Raw genomic sequence first — 14,567 nt, 5'->3', positions numbered from 1 at the left:
TATGCAATACTATTGTAACTATTAAATATGTATACAGTAAGGGTTGTGAATTAAAGGAATTTTTAGGAAATACGCTTATTCACTTTTCGACGAGGGTTAGATTACAAGATTGATACCACGCTCATATCAATTTGTTAAAATTAGTATAGTATAAGTATACAGCCAGTTAGTTCAGTGTAGCTCAAAGACTGGAAACGGGGAAACAGCTAGCCTGTCTCTGTCCAACTTTAACAAAATCTGGCTACCAGCACCCTTTTTAAAGCTCACTCATGAAAGCGTTTTATCTCATTGTTTTTCTGTATCTCAAATATCTGGGCATGGCTTAGCCCCACATTTAGAGTACAGACATAAGAATGGTATTTGATCTTTAGGGGTTGGGGGGGAATTGATTCACAGAAGAACTGCAATTGTTACTCTCTATGAGGGCTAAATGTTGTCGATTTTTGTACGTTGTTAATAAAGTTATGTTGACAGAACAAAAATGGTGGACGTCAGTTGCAAGAGTAGAGAGCAGATCCTGGACCATGTACAGTGCGCACACACTATAATGATCTTCATTGCGAGGTAGGGCGCAGAGCACAGAGGAAAAGCGCAGCGTGGGTAAATGTCAACATTGCTTATGGCTTAGGTTGCGCCTTGAAAAGTCAGCGGCAACGAGGTCAACGTGGAAATAATTTGAACTTTGAGTGCCGTGCTCGGCGGCAATACTGCTTGAAATTAAGCTTGACCTGCTTGACGGCAAGGGTAGCGCTCCCACCTGAGTTGTCTCCACTGCTCTGAGTTGTCTCTACTGCTCTCCCCATAGGAAAACAATGGCACAGCCAGCGCAGAGCGGTTTTACCACAGATCATGTGAAGGTGGCTTGCGGGAGAGTAAGGAGAGGCACAAGTTGTTTATTTTCTCTGATGCTGTAATCACAGTAAAGTGACCACTTATCTCATGTTAACATTAAATTATTTTTTTCGCTTGGTTTTTGCACTGTAGTACTATTTACATAAGCTCCATTCAATTAAAATGTGACTGAACTAAAATAAAACAGCACGTTGTAGTTTCTGTATTTATTACCAAAACATGTATCTGTAATACAGTCACAATGGGGAAAATGTGAAAAATTGCATTGCAGGTGTGAGCCCCTAAATCTTCTGCTTGTGACCCTAAAACTTTCAGTCAGGGGCTACAGTGCTACTAGTTAAAACAGTTAGTCTGGTGCCCTAATGATGCAGTGGAGAACAATATTTCAAAGTATGTGCAAATTCCAATTGAAAGAAAATGCTTCATAAAATTACACAGTATGTCATCATTTTTCTATCAGCACTGAGTAACCTATGTAGGGAAAAACATGAAATGTGTATATCACCCTCATGACACAGTCTAAGCACAAGGAACATTAGACCTTTTCTCAAGTTCAACTGAGAAAATTGCAAATGTGGATGTACGCGAAGCTTTGCCTAAAGAAGTGCATTTGTGCGTCTCTGAATGTGCTCATTTGAATGTGAGCACTTGTGTGTGAATTGCAGTATTAATGGACGTTCCAGTACATTTGGTCTGACGCCAATGGACCCAATTGCTTAGCATGCCTGCAGGACATTAATTGATGGCTGGGTTACGCTTCCTAATAAGTGTCATAAATAACGGTTTAGCAGGACGAGGGGAAAAATCTCAAATGCATTAACCACTGCGTTGACATCTTAATGGAGATTCAACTGAGATGTGATCAAGTGGAATCCATCAAGTAGGAATCCATTAATGCGGGCCTGAACCCTCCGCAGCGGCAAACTGGTGACAGCGTTGACGGGGATGGGAAAGACCAGCTTTACTGCAGCTCATGTGTCACTCGCAGCTTTAATGGACAGCCTTGTCAACATCCTCATCCCCACTCGCACATGGCCCTCCACCAACACAGCTGTTGAAGATCTGTCAAACCACCGTGTCAGAGAGCCACACACACCCTCCCAAAAGTCACTGATGGAGACAGTAAAAACCACAGGCCGTTCACTGGCAGCATCATTGATTTTATCCCCAAATTATTGTTGAGGACACACCATGCCTTGCATATCAATGGCGAGCATTTGCAGGCAGACAGACAGGAGGGTCAGATTAGCCCCAGGTTGCCACAGTTTTTGTTGTTTGTGGGTATGGAAGTTGGAGAAGCAAGCCCTGGCAGATTCGCACACATACACATGATGAATTCATAAATTAATTCATAAAAACACACACACACACACACACACACACAGTTTGCCAGATTTACCTCTGTATTGGGTATGCAGCCAGGAAGCTCATCAGTAGAATTGCAGGTTTAGCCAACTGAGGATTTTTCTGTGTAACCAAGCCTCAAATGAATGAGACGGAAAAACCTCTGAGCTCCCAAGATATACTGTAAGCGTTGTGCGACTCAGCAAAGGTTTGAGCATAAGTCCCATGCTACGGCTATATTACAAAGAAGTGTGTGTATTCAAGTGCATGAGTGGGAGACAGCCAGAGTATGCATATATGTCCTTTTGTTGGTGTGTTTATACATGTGTGAATGGAATTCTCAATGTTTTTAAGTGTGTGCTTGTTTGCATGTGTGGTGCGTGTGTACGTTGCATGTATACTGAATAAAGAGACACTTCTTTTTACAGTAAGTATTTTTTCCTTTTCCTTTTGTCAATGACATTTTTCATGGTATGTTCTAAGTTAAAGGGTAACTACCGTTTTCTTCTGGAAGATTGTTGTCCTCATCAGTCACTTAGACACAAATACATACATAGGAAAATAGGGTCCAGGTTGCCCTTCAACCTATTACAGAATAAGGGAAAAAAGGCACCACTTCTGCAGTGCAATGGTGCTGGCACAGGAAGCCTGGCTCTAGTAGAAGTTGTTCCCTTTTTGATACTTTCTAAAAGGAGTTGACAAAGGCTCGATGGTGTTTTAAGCCCCCAACGTCGACTTTAAGGCAACGCTGCAACCGTCGACTTCAAGGCACCTAACCCTAACCTTAACCCTAAACCTAACCATTGCCTAATCCTAGTACCTTCCAGGCAGCGCTGACTGGAAGACGACGTTGGGGGCTTATAACACCAAACACCTTGGCAAAGACAGAAATTTTGAAAGAAATTACACACAGAGAGGATAATTATGTATTTCTTACATTAAAGTATTGCTATACATTATAAAATTATAAGATTCCCCAGAGTAATGGTGCCTTTATTTTGGTGAACTATTGTATCACCCTTGCTGTCAATCTCTTTCTGTTAACGCTTAAGAAGTGCCATGCTCAGCTTTTCCAGCAGAGTGGTGGATGTAGGCTATCATTAGTCTACATACTGACTTGACAGGTGCTTTTGTTAAAGGAATTCCCTCAAGTTTATCAACTAGGCTCTCTGAAGTTTCTATTGTAAATGTGCCAGTGTTAAGGAGGTGAGTAGAACTGCTGCAGTGACAGCCACTGTACGTGTGTATGTGTGCCAGCGAGAGTGCATGCTGGTGTGTCTGCCTGTATTTGTGCTTGTATGTGCATTGAGATGTCTATTGGGGCCTGTGGGGTGACGGTTCTGCTCTCGAAAAGTAGGTAATTAGCATGCATTATTCAAATGAAAGACGGAGGGAATGAGGGTGGGGACCTGTCCACCTGGTTGTCAGCACCAGAGCCTGTCTCGTTCAGCGCCATTTACTCCGCACATTTTGAACATCAGAGGGTGTCTCCTGTCAATGTATTACCCTCCTCCCAAGCGTGAGGATAATGCACTTTTACAGGTCCCCATTTTGAGGCAAGATATGATCGAAGTAAGCCAAAGTAAAAGACATTTAATCTTCAAAGTGGAACCGAAATGCCTCTTATCCCCATTTATATTTAAGTCAGATAAAGTCAATTTTATTTGTACAGCACTTTCAGCAAAAAGGTCTGACAAAGTACTTCACACAGCAGCAAAAGGGCATAAGTAGACAGGCATTCACATTAAAACAGAGAACACTCAACACATCCTGACATACAGAGCTTGCAGTATGACATTGAGATCCCATATAAAGGTGGCAGTATGCTTATAAAGAGGCTGGGCTTTCCTGAAATCAAACTGAACTGCATACAAATAAAAGGACATAATACATAGACACCTGTATTATTTTACCCAATCCAACATAATAGCCCTGCAATAAATCCTACCTTTTTGAAGCTATTTTTTTCTTTTTTTCTGTGGCAGCTCTATGGTAATATATGATACTGTAGTTTATGGTCTTGTTGGGTTACCATATATTGTAAGGTGCTCCTGTTATTGTGTCTACTTTCCCTGCACTTACTCACTGAGGCTTTGTATTGTTGGTTTACTTAAAACTCCATGGCAGAAGAAATGCAGGAAGCAAGGCAGCAAAAGCCAATTGTGATATTTTAGACCAATTATGGACTCATGCACTGGGATCTGGTGTGTGAAGATCTCTTCTTGTTCAGACAGCAGGCCTCTGCAAATGCAACTGTATCTCCACAAACATGTCCCTTTGTTAGTACGAATGAGCTAAATTATGTTTCTGCAGCAAGTACACTGGCAGAAAAAGTAGCAGAAATACTACATTGCGCCTTTGAGAGCAAAAGTAAAAATATAACGTATGAAACAACACTATACTACAATAGCAAATGTAAAGAGTCTCATATCTGCACACACCTAAAAGATTGTTTTTTATTGTAAATCTAAGCACACACACACACACACACACACACACACACACACACACACACACACACACACACACACACACACACACACACACACACACACACACATAAGCACATAGATCGTATTCTGAGACATGCACTATCCCATGATAGTGACTTTTGGCAAGGTTTTCAACATATTCTGACCACACGGTGCTCCTATCTCACCACAGCCACTGCTGGATTATCATCTGCAGACTCATATTTAAGCCACAGATGAGTCATTAGCACCTTGCCTTATCTCCCACCCATTCTCCCTCCCCACCATGACACCCCTTCCAGGAGTGGCCTCTGTTTACTTAATTGATCAATTAGCTGCTTGAGGAAGCTCCCTTTCCTCCACACGTCCCATTTAGCCAACATTTACATGTGTCAGTTTAATTGTGTGTTGCTATCTCCTCTCCCAAATTATTTACCTACTCACCCACCCACGCCGCAAAGCTCCCATTGTCCCCAGGTGACTGATGGTCTGACTGGAATGGTAATATCTTGCCTGGATCAAAATTTGACATTTTTAGTGGAAAATTAGGTTGAAGCCGAGGCCAATATCTAACCAGTAATCAGTAGTAACCTACACTCTTTATGATTCTCTTTACAAAATGTACAGCTGACAACTTTTACCTGTCAACTGCTGTTTGTTGTACACTATTTGAGCAACAGTCACTGTTTCCTTATGGTTCAGCACAGTACTGACATTGAATTAAAAGAGAAAGTCCTGAACATGGACAGAGATATCCCCAACTGAAAACTGCAGAAAGAAAACATTGCAAAGGAAAGCGATTTAGTGTCAGTGGCTATCTTTGTAAAATGTCCTTTTCCCCATAACTATGGGTCTGCTGGCCTGAGGTCCTTGTCCAGTTGGTTGACTGGGCATGAAATCGTACTGGCATAACCTTCCTCTCCCATAGTGGATTTACACGATTTACATACAACAGTCTTGTGATTATGCTGGACCACCAACTAATCCTTTGTTCCCATGAGGGCTGTACATTGTCCACTCTGTCTGTTACAGACTCTTACTGCCCTCGAGTGGTGGAAGGCCATATTACATCCTGGTATAGGAAATGGGTGTTCAGTAGATTGTATTTTGTTGGTGCTGATTCACACATATGTTAGAAAACAGTCCTTTGTTGTCTGCTTGCCATGAATGCAACCAATAATGAAGGGGATTTTAAAGCATTCAAATAATTTCTAAAAGACAAAAATAGCCATTTTTGAAATTGTGTTCAGGAATACACAACTATTGGGCACTAAATTACACTCCATTACATTACACTGCCTACAGTACATTGACAAAATCATCAAATCATGAAGGATAGTTTATATTGTAAATACACATTAGCTATTGTCTTTATAATGAGCTCAGGGATTCATTAACCTGCGCTCTATATAACTTCCCACTTTTATCTTGAAGTCTGTGAATGTTTACTGAGCAAATCACATTATTTGTTTGTTTTATTTGCAGAAACATACTGTACTGTATGTTTTTAATTTTGATTATTGGTAGATGTTATTTCATCTTATACCTTTCAGCAGCCACAAGGTGGTGGTAAATCACTGAGAATGATTTTCCTTCTGTCTAAATCAGACCTGTGGCTTCTGAAACGCTGGGCCAAATTTTTACAACAATAAATACTGACTTTATTTTCTTGCAGTGTTGCATCCTATTTTGAATGTTGTCACAGATTACTTCATCTTCTCAACTTGTTCAACAGATTGGAGAGCGAACGTACTCTTTGCTTCAGAAATGAAAAATCATTAACATTATAATTTTTACAAAAGCCTTCTTCCAACCAGGCTTGGAATTATTTAATTTCAAAAAGCAAATTGGTTTTGTTTAATGATGTTCACTGATAGAATTAAAGATAAACTTTGCTTGTTTTTGTTGTTATTTTAATGAAATGAACAAGTGACAAACCATTATATATTTGAACTACAAAAATGGCAAAAACAACTTAAAAGATAACCCTCTTTAGCCAGAATCTGAAACAGTACGATAAGTTTGTTCCTTATAAACCACGAGAGTCTTTGTGGAGACGTTAGTGTAAGGGGCAGGGTGGTATTCCACAACATATAGAATCATATAGGAGCACATATTATATAGTGGTATATTTATGCCTGGATGGAAGTAGTATGACTGAAATATTTATGTAAAATATTGGGGTTCACAGAAACAATAGATTAACAAATATGTCACATTATGAGATCTTTAATTTTACTAACAAATGTTTTTTTTTATTGTACAATTGTGTTTAAGTAAAAAAGTATCACTCCATAGATGAATGACTACAGTTTCACCTTGTAAACCTGCATACTTTACTATAGAAGGGTACAGTATAGCCTGGTAGAATGTAATATAGTATGGTACAATATATTAGTTGTTACTATATTGTTCCATACTATATTACATTTTGTGTGATTATAAAGTATAACATATATAAAGATTATAAAGTATAAAAGATTATTTAGAATAGTTTGGTACAGTAGTATAGCCTAGTATAATGTCATACATTATGATGCAATTAAGTTACAATTATACCAAAAATAAGTATTGTATGAATAAAATGTTTCAAAATGAAAGACTTAAAACAAAGAATAAAGAGGAAAAATAAAAAATAAAAACCTTTGGGATAATATGCTGGAAAAATTATTTGAGCTATTTACATGAGCAACGTATGATATTACAAATATAGTATGATATAGCATGAAATAGTGTATTGTTTATAATAGCACAGTAGTCTAGTCCAATTTTTTTTATTAATTTATTAGACAGTAACAGAAATAAATGCATAACAAGATGCCAACACAGTGACATTGTACATTTATCAGAACTGTCGAGGATAACACAAGAAAGTTACAAACTTATTTCCATTGTGGTCCTCGATAGTTATAAAATGATCTGTTTCACTTTATTGTCTGTGTGTGTGTGTGTGTGTTTTTGTGTGTGTGTACTCTATGTTTCTAGCCATAGTTAATTGCATGTCCTGTTGTTCAGTAATGACTATAGCTAACACACAGAACTTTACATGTTTAGCATTGAGTCAAATCAGCTGGCACAGCTGGTGTGTGTGTGTGTGTGTGTGTGTGTGTGTGTGTGTGTGTGTGTGTGTGTGTGTGTGTGTGTGTGTGTGTGTGTGTGTGTGTGCACTACATGTGTGTATCAGTACTCAGTTACTGCACTTGTGTGCTAGTGGTAGGGACCTCTGTCAGATTCAGGCCTCCATCACAAGCATCCAGCCATCAGGGTTCAAGCTAAATCTGCCCATTAACACGGAGGCCGGAGGATGCAGGCTATCCACACCAGGAGAGAGAGAGAGGGAGAGAGAGAGAGCCTGACACAGAGCAAGTCGCTCTCCCCCAGCATGCGCACCAGCTTGCACTTTCCAAGGACATTACGGCTCCATTCCACCCGCTCTCCGGTGGCAGGCTATCATTAGTGCGCTTGCGAGAGCCCAGAGAGGTGATAGCAGGGGAATTGTGGGCTTTCATATCCACAAGCTGGTCCACAGGATGCCAGGCAGAGTGTGGTAATTTAGCTCAGAGGTGATGGAAAATGGTGGGTTAGTTTAATGACAAGTTTGTGTGGCCATGTAAAAGCACTCATCAGAGAGTGGGCGATAGAGAGAATGGGTGAGAAGCACCAAAATGAAGAGAGAGAAGAGACTGTGTCGGTGTGTTTTTGAGTGTGCGTCCCCTTTTCTTATTAGTGCTCTGTTTACCTTTTCTATTAGAGTGCCAGCTTACATGCCCGTTTTAAGTGGATTTTGTGTTTATTAAAAAGAAAATCAATGAGATGTCGGTTATAAAATCAGATCTTTAAATATCCCTACATTTTTTTTATTTGGATTATATTAATTAAAACAATACCAGTTTTGGAAATTCCAAACAAAAGACAGGAATAAAGACACAAATAAAAGTTGGTTAATACGGCAAATAATGCAGTGTTTGTTGTACTGTAATGGTGTACATCAATTCACAAATTAATCTAAATCCAAAGCGATCTTGTATATCCATAATGAAGTACTCTGATTTTAATGTACCTTTTTAATTCAAGTCAAATAATTTTAACAGCAAAATCCATACATAGTTACCTTGAAATAAATCCAGTACTAAATTTGTTAAAGCTACCAAATGAATCATGATTTGATGATTAAATAGGTTTATGGCCAGCTAAGCGCTTTTTGATTACAATTTTTATTGCAATACATATCAAATGAACAATGTTAATGGTTAGTACAGTCCATACCAATTTACCCTCAGAGTATCCCATAGAAAGCACTTCAAATCATAAAAACAGGTTTCCGTGCTAATCTGTCGACTAATCTATATCAACAGAAAGTATAAAGCTAACAAATAAAAGCGTAAATGAATGAAGTCACCATTTATAAATGCCAATGTGCCCTGTCTTGATGCATTGTTTATTCATGCATCTAATTCACTTTGGATTTCATCCCTTAAAAAAAGAAAAAAAAGAAAAAAAAATCAATCCTCCATCTCTGTTTCCCTTGGCAACAGGTTATAATCCATAGTTACGAGGAGCGGTTGCTAGGTGCGTTGCCGAGATACAGGCCCTTTTCCCCACTGGCGCTACGTAGGAGGCCACCGGGTCCTTGATGATGGCAGAGAGATGAGGGACGGGTGAAAGGATGACAAGAGACAGGACAATGAGGATAGGAAATAGACGCACACACCTGACAGAGGCTGTACGAGCAGAGGCACAAAGAGAGCGCAGAAAAACGGCTGAAAATGAGAGCAGAGAATGAAAAATAAAACACAAAAAGGATAGTATCTAAGTGGGCAATCTGCACACCTCCATTTGCCTCAGAGATGTGTGTGTGTGTGTGTGTGTGTGTGTGTGTGTGTGTGTGTGTGTGTGTGTGTGTGTGTGTGTGTGTGTGTGTGTGTGTGTGTGTGTGTGTGTGTGTGTGTGTGTAAGACAGAGTGACAGTGGAAAACAGAGGGAGATGGGGATTCTCCTTTGACTCCTTGAAAAGCCTGCTATTATGTCAAAAAAAAAAAAAAAAAGGTGCACTAATGACTTTAATCGCTGAATCCTTTGTGTACAGGCTTTTTTACCCCGGTGAGTCGGGGGAAAAAAAGTGAACAAAAAACATGATAAGGAAACTGTGAGTATGGGCAGCATTTCAAAGTTATAGGTGTCTTCTGTTGGACATACATGTACATGTCTCAAAAGAATGCCGTTTTTGAACGTGTTGGATCTGTTTTCACATATTCCCACAGATGTTGCTCACAGAGACAGTAACAGCTCTCTGTTTATTAGAGCTCATGGCCATATAACCACCTGAGTTACACAAGCTGTCATTTTTTTCTAAAGGCTGATCCGATTAGTATGGCGATGATAGAAACCCATGGGAGTGCTTACTCCTCACGAGTTTTCTTGTTGGTAGATAGAAAGAGTGTTTCTTTGGTGCTGAAGCTGCAGGAGCCATCTGCCGCTCCCAGCGACCAATATCCCCGGCCTGTCCCCCAGGGGGCAGTAGCACCGTGCACACGACCACTCGGCACACTTCACTCTGCCCCAGGATCAAAGGCACAGTGCTTCTGCAAGCTAAAAAAAAACAGCCACCATCGCCCTCTCATCTGTCTAAGTTTTCAGCAGTTTTATATATATATATTAAAAAAAGGGATATTAGCATGATGTCATAGAATGAGAAACCGACCTCAAAAGCAAAGCTCTGAGCCTCCTTTGATTAGGTAGCGCAACTCTGTCATGCCCATCGCTTCTGACAATGTTATTAGGAAGATAATTCTCACAAGCAAATAAACAGTGTGTAACACCCCTGTGAATTTTCCTTTTAGGTTGGGTTATTGTGAGTGTATTTCACTGATATTGTGTCATCTGGTGAGGGAGCAAATATCATGGTTAGTTAGAGGTGAGGCTTTTGATCTCCTTTGAGAGTGGAACTGAGAGGGTTTATAGATGATCATGAGCAAATCTTTACATTCAGATCATTCAAATCACCTACATCAGTCACTGACTGCAGCGGTTACAAAATAAATCAAAGCAACTGTACAATCTAACTTTGCAGTTCATATACACCTCATTTTGTTTGAATAACTTATCTGCATGTTCTGGGACCCTTATGTCTGTTTTACTTAATTTCTCTCTGGACATAAGTAAATCGAGAATCATAAGGCTTGTAACTACTACATAACAAGGTCCACACGTTGTTATTATTAATACAAGTTAATGAATTTGAAATCTCAATTGTTGGCTGCCTAGTGTGATTGCTTTGATGTCTTTAATATACCCAAACAAAATCCAAACAAAAGGAAAGAAATTAAACAAAGAGAAATTAATTAATTGCTTATTAGTTTGGGATTTGCTTTTTCTCACTTAAAAAAAAAGAAGAGAGAATCAAATTGTGAAAGAAAATCTGTAAAAGTACAAGTATGGCAGAGACTGCTGTACTACTTCTTTGGTAAACTGTGTATCTTTGTATTAGTGTGTAAAAATGCATTGTGAGAGGCAGTGCAAATAGCTTTGGATGGATAGATGGACCTCTGGCTCGGTATCTGTCCTTCAGCTCAGCAGCCTCTTCATACTGTAGACTTTTCTTTGAGGAGAGACCCCTGTTGGTTGATTGGAATGACTTCCCTAATTGGATTCAATTCCTAATTGAAACGTAATAAAAATGCATCAGTAGATGTGGCGCCAACAATTACCTCATGCAAATCTCTTGATGAATTGACGTGAGGGGCGTAATTGCAGCTGTTAAAAAAAATGCATTGATTTCTCCTGGAATATCATCAATTCAAATCAGTTCACACTCATGCTTCAACCTGCGTGCGGAAAGCATTTGTCACCGCTCAGTGTCCCCGTTCGGAGGTATACAGAAAAAATGAAAACATCTGTACCCTGTCATGTGGGTATGTCAGAATGATTGTGCGAGACTTTGTACCAAATGCGCTACATCTATGCATATGCAATAAAGTATTCTCAACACTAAAAATATTCTTTGTCTTTTGCTTTAGTTTACACTCAGATGGTGCAAAGGTTAAGACTTTTTTTGGTTTGTAAGGAGCCAACACACACACACACACACACACACACACACACACACACACACACACACACACACACACAATTGAATACAGTTGGAGAAAAAGGAAATGAAATCAGATCCACACAGAAAGGAACTATGAAGGCTTTGATTTTTCCCTCCACCAAGTGTTCTGAACATTATCTGTCTGTCTGTTGATCGGGGGTGGCAGTCTAGAGAGAAAGGGTTAAAGCATCTTCTGAGTTATTGCCTACCGCAGTAGTCATAGCAACAGGTTAATAAGTAGCTTCTCTAATCTTCCTCTGTTGCTGCACAGGTTGCTAAGATACAAATAACATTGTGGACACAGTGGACTGAACTGCAAACATCTTTTGATAAGAATGAACTTTAAACATTAAACAAGTGATGTGGGAGGCAAATAGCCCTATATTCACTAAGGAATGTAAAGGAACAAACTCCAGCATTACACCTACAACCACAGAGATTGCATCTTCCAAAATTTGACCTACCCAGGCCGAAAAGGAACAAAGCAAAACAAAATTGAACACTTGCTAAATCCAGCTACCTCATACCTCAGAGGCTAGTGGTTGGCTCATGTCTAAAGGTAAACCGGCCAATCAGCTTTGGAACAGAGTGGCTGTTCCTAGACGCGTGTGCGAAACCAAGGGCAAATTAAAGCATTGCCTTCGAGTTGCATCATTCTCCCCTCACAGCTCTATTAGTAGGCTAGCCACAATGTCTCTTTACGAGAGCTACTCTCAGTGCAGAATTAGGCACACTTCCCTGCAGTGATATGTCTTTTTATGAACCACACTGGCATCATGTGTGCCAGTTCCTATAGGAGCAAACCGCAGTCGAATTACTGGGAGAAACACATGCCTGGATGGATGCCTCTATTCCTCGCAAAGTGGTGTAATAGCAAAGCAGCAGTTAGATGTTGAACTTCTTAATGTGATTCTGGCTTGATGAATTTCTCAGACCTAAAGATAAATGAAGATGTGAATCAGGATCGACAAACTGCATACTGAATTGAAAAGATGAAAAATAGGTGGTGTCCTCACCTTTCTGTTACTGTCTATAATTTTTTATTTTTTTTTTGTCCTCTACTTGTGTCTCCTTCCCCCATCGGGTAATAGAAGCTGCAAAGTGCATTGATTCAAAAAGACGGACCATCCACACTGACACAACAAACGTACAAACAAACGGACAGCTTGACTGGAGGAAGCTGTGAGGCCGCAGTAGGGAGCACTGAAGTCGTTTTTGATGATAATGCTTGATCCCTCTGTTCTCTCTGTCACTGGGCCTCATGCTTTTCACTTTAGCTCAACGGCCACTCACTCAAGGGCCTGCGCTCATGTGTGAGCTCACACACACACACACACACACACACACACTCGCACAATATCCGAGGTGGCAGGATTGTCTGCATGCTTGTATGTAATTATTACAAACTGATGGAACATATGATATGATAGTCCAATAAAACATGCGTGTGAGTGTATCGTGTTTTAGAAATTAGTATCTATCCATGTGTGGTAATTTGGTCGTTTTGGCAGCAATAATTGTGTATTTGTATGATTAAGACAGCAATCAGAAAGTAATGACACTTCACTGTGATTTATGAGAATGGATGAAATTTCACAGCTGAAAGGTGGCAGGTTAAACAACATTGACCCGCCAAATACCAAGAGAGATTTAAACAAAGGCCAGAGCTATTACATCAGCTAAACAAGGGGGCTGGAGAGGAGAGTGGGATGTGTGTGTGGACAGCATGGGGTGTCTGGAGATCATAAGTACAGAGGCGATGATGAGGTTACTGTACTTACTTAAGGAGAGAAAACCAAGAAATTGCTCTTGGTTTATTAAACTGATGCACTGGATTTTTAACAGATTTTTGACAACGCAAGGATGAAACTCAATCACCACACTAGGTGCGTGGCTTTAACCACAACAGTATTATTCCATGTACATCTACAGATGAAAAGCAGCACTCTGCCCAATACCGATTAAAGGCTCTTTCCTCCCACCGGGCTCCACGCTGGTTTGGGTTCATTCAATCTCAGCCTTGATTACTCGATTGGACTCATTGATTGAAGGGGAACTTTAATGACCTATTATCTCAAGTGTTAATCAGGTGTCGGCAGACAGCTCTCTGTGGGACTGGGCAGGACGGAGGGCCAGAATGGACAGAACCGGCTGGACTCCTGCCGCTCGCATGAGTCAAGGGGTTGAACAGCACGCAGTGCAGACGCGCCGCTCGACAAGTTTCCCTCTGGAGCACAGTCTGTCCACCGTGGTGACATCATCTTTGCTTTGCCCAGGTCGTCAATGACTCAGATGTTTTGGTGCCTTTTTCTAACACGCTCATTCTCACTCACTTTATCTTCCCGTCGCAGTTTTACCACCCTGTGAATTACCTCGAAATGAGAGGGAAAGGAATTAAGATATAAAAATGGAAGCCTGTGCGTGCTCTTTGAGGTGTTCGCATTTCATTTTGTATCTATGGAATATAAGCAGTTGGTAATGTTACGTAACTGTGTTAACCTTGTGGAATATTACTCATTGGAAAGGCCAGTGATTTTAATAGGAATAAGGCCCACTGCATTAAATTGTTTCTGATTGTAGTTTGGAATAAAATCACTTTCCAAATTTGCATAATGCACTTACACTAGTATTTGTGATCAACCATATCCTCACTTTAATATATTTCTCTAAACTGGCTTCATCAAGAATTAAAATTATATTTTAACTATGGGGCATTTCGAGGCAGTATCAATAAGGAACCTGTCTGTGCTTTGTTTAATGTGCTTTGTTATGTGAGAAAGTGTATTTTCCTGGTATTTGTCTGCAAATGT

The sequence above is a fragment of the Perca fluviatilis genome, chromosome 3 (genome assembly GCF_010015445.1).
Source record: "Perca fluviatilis chromosome 3, GENO_Pfluv_1.0, whole genome shotgun sequence".
Classification (NCBI taxonomy): domain Eukaryota; kingdom Metazoa; phylum Chordata; class Actinopteri; order Perciformes; family Percidae; genus Perca; species Perca fluviatilis.
This window is presented reverse-complemented; position numbering follows the sequence as displayed.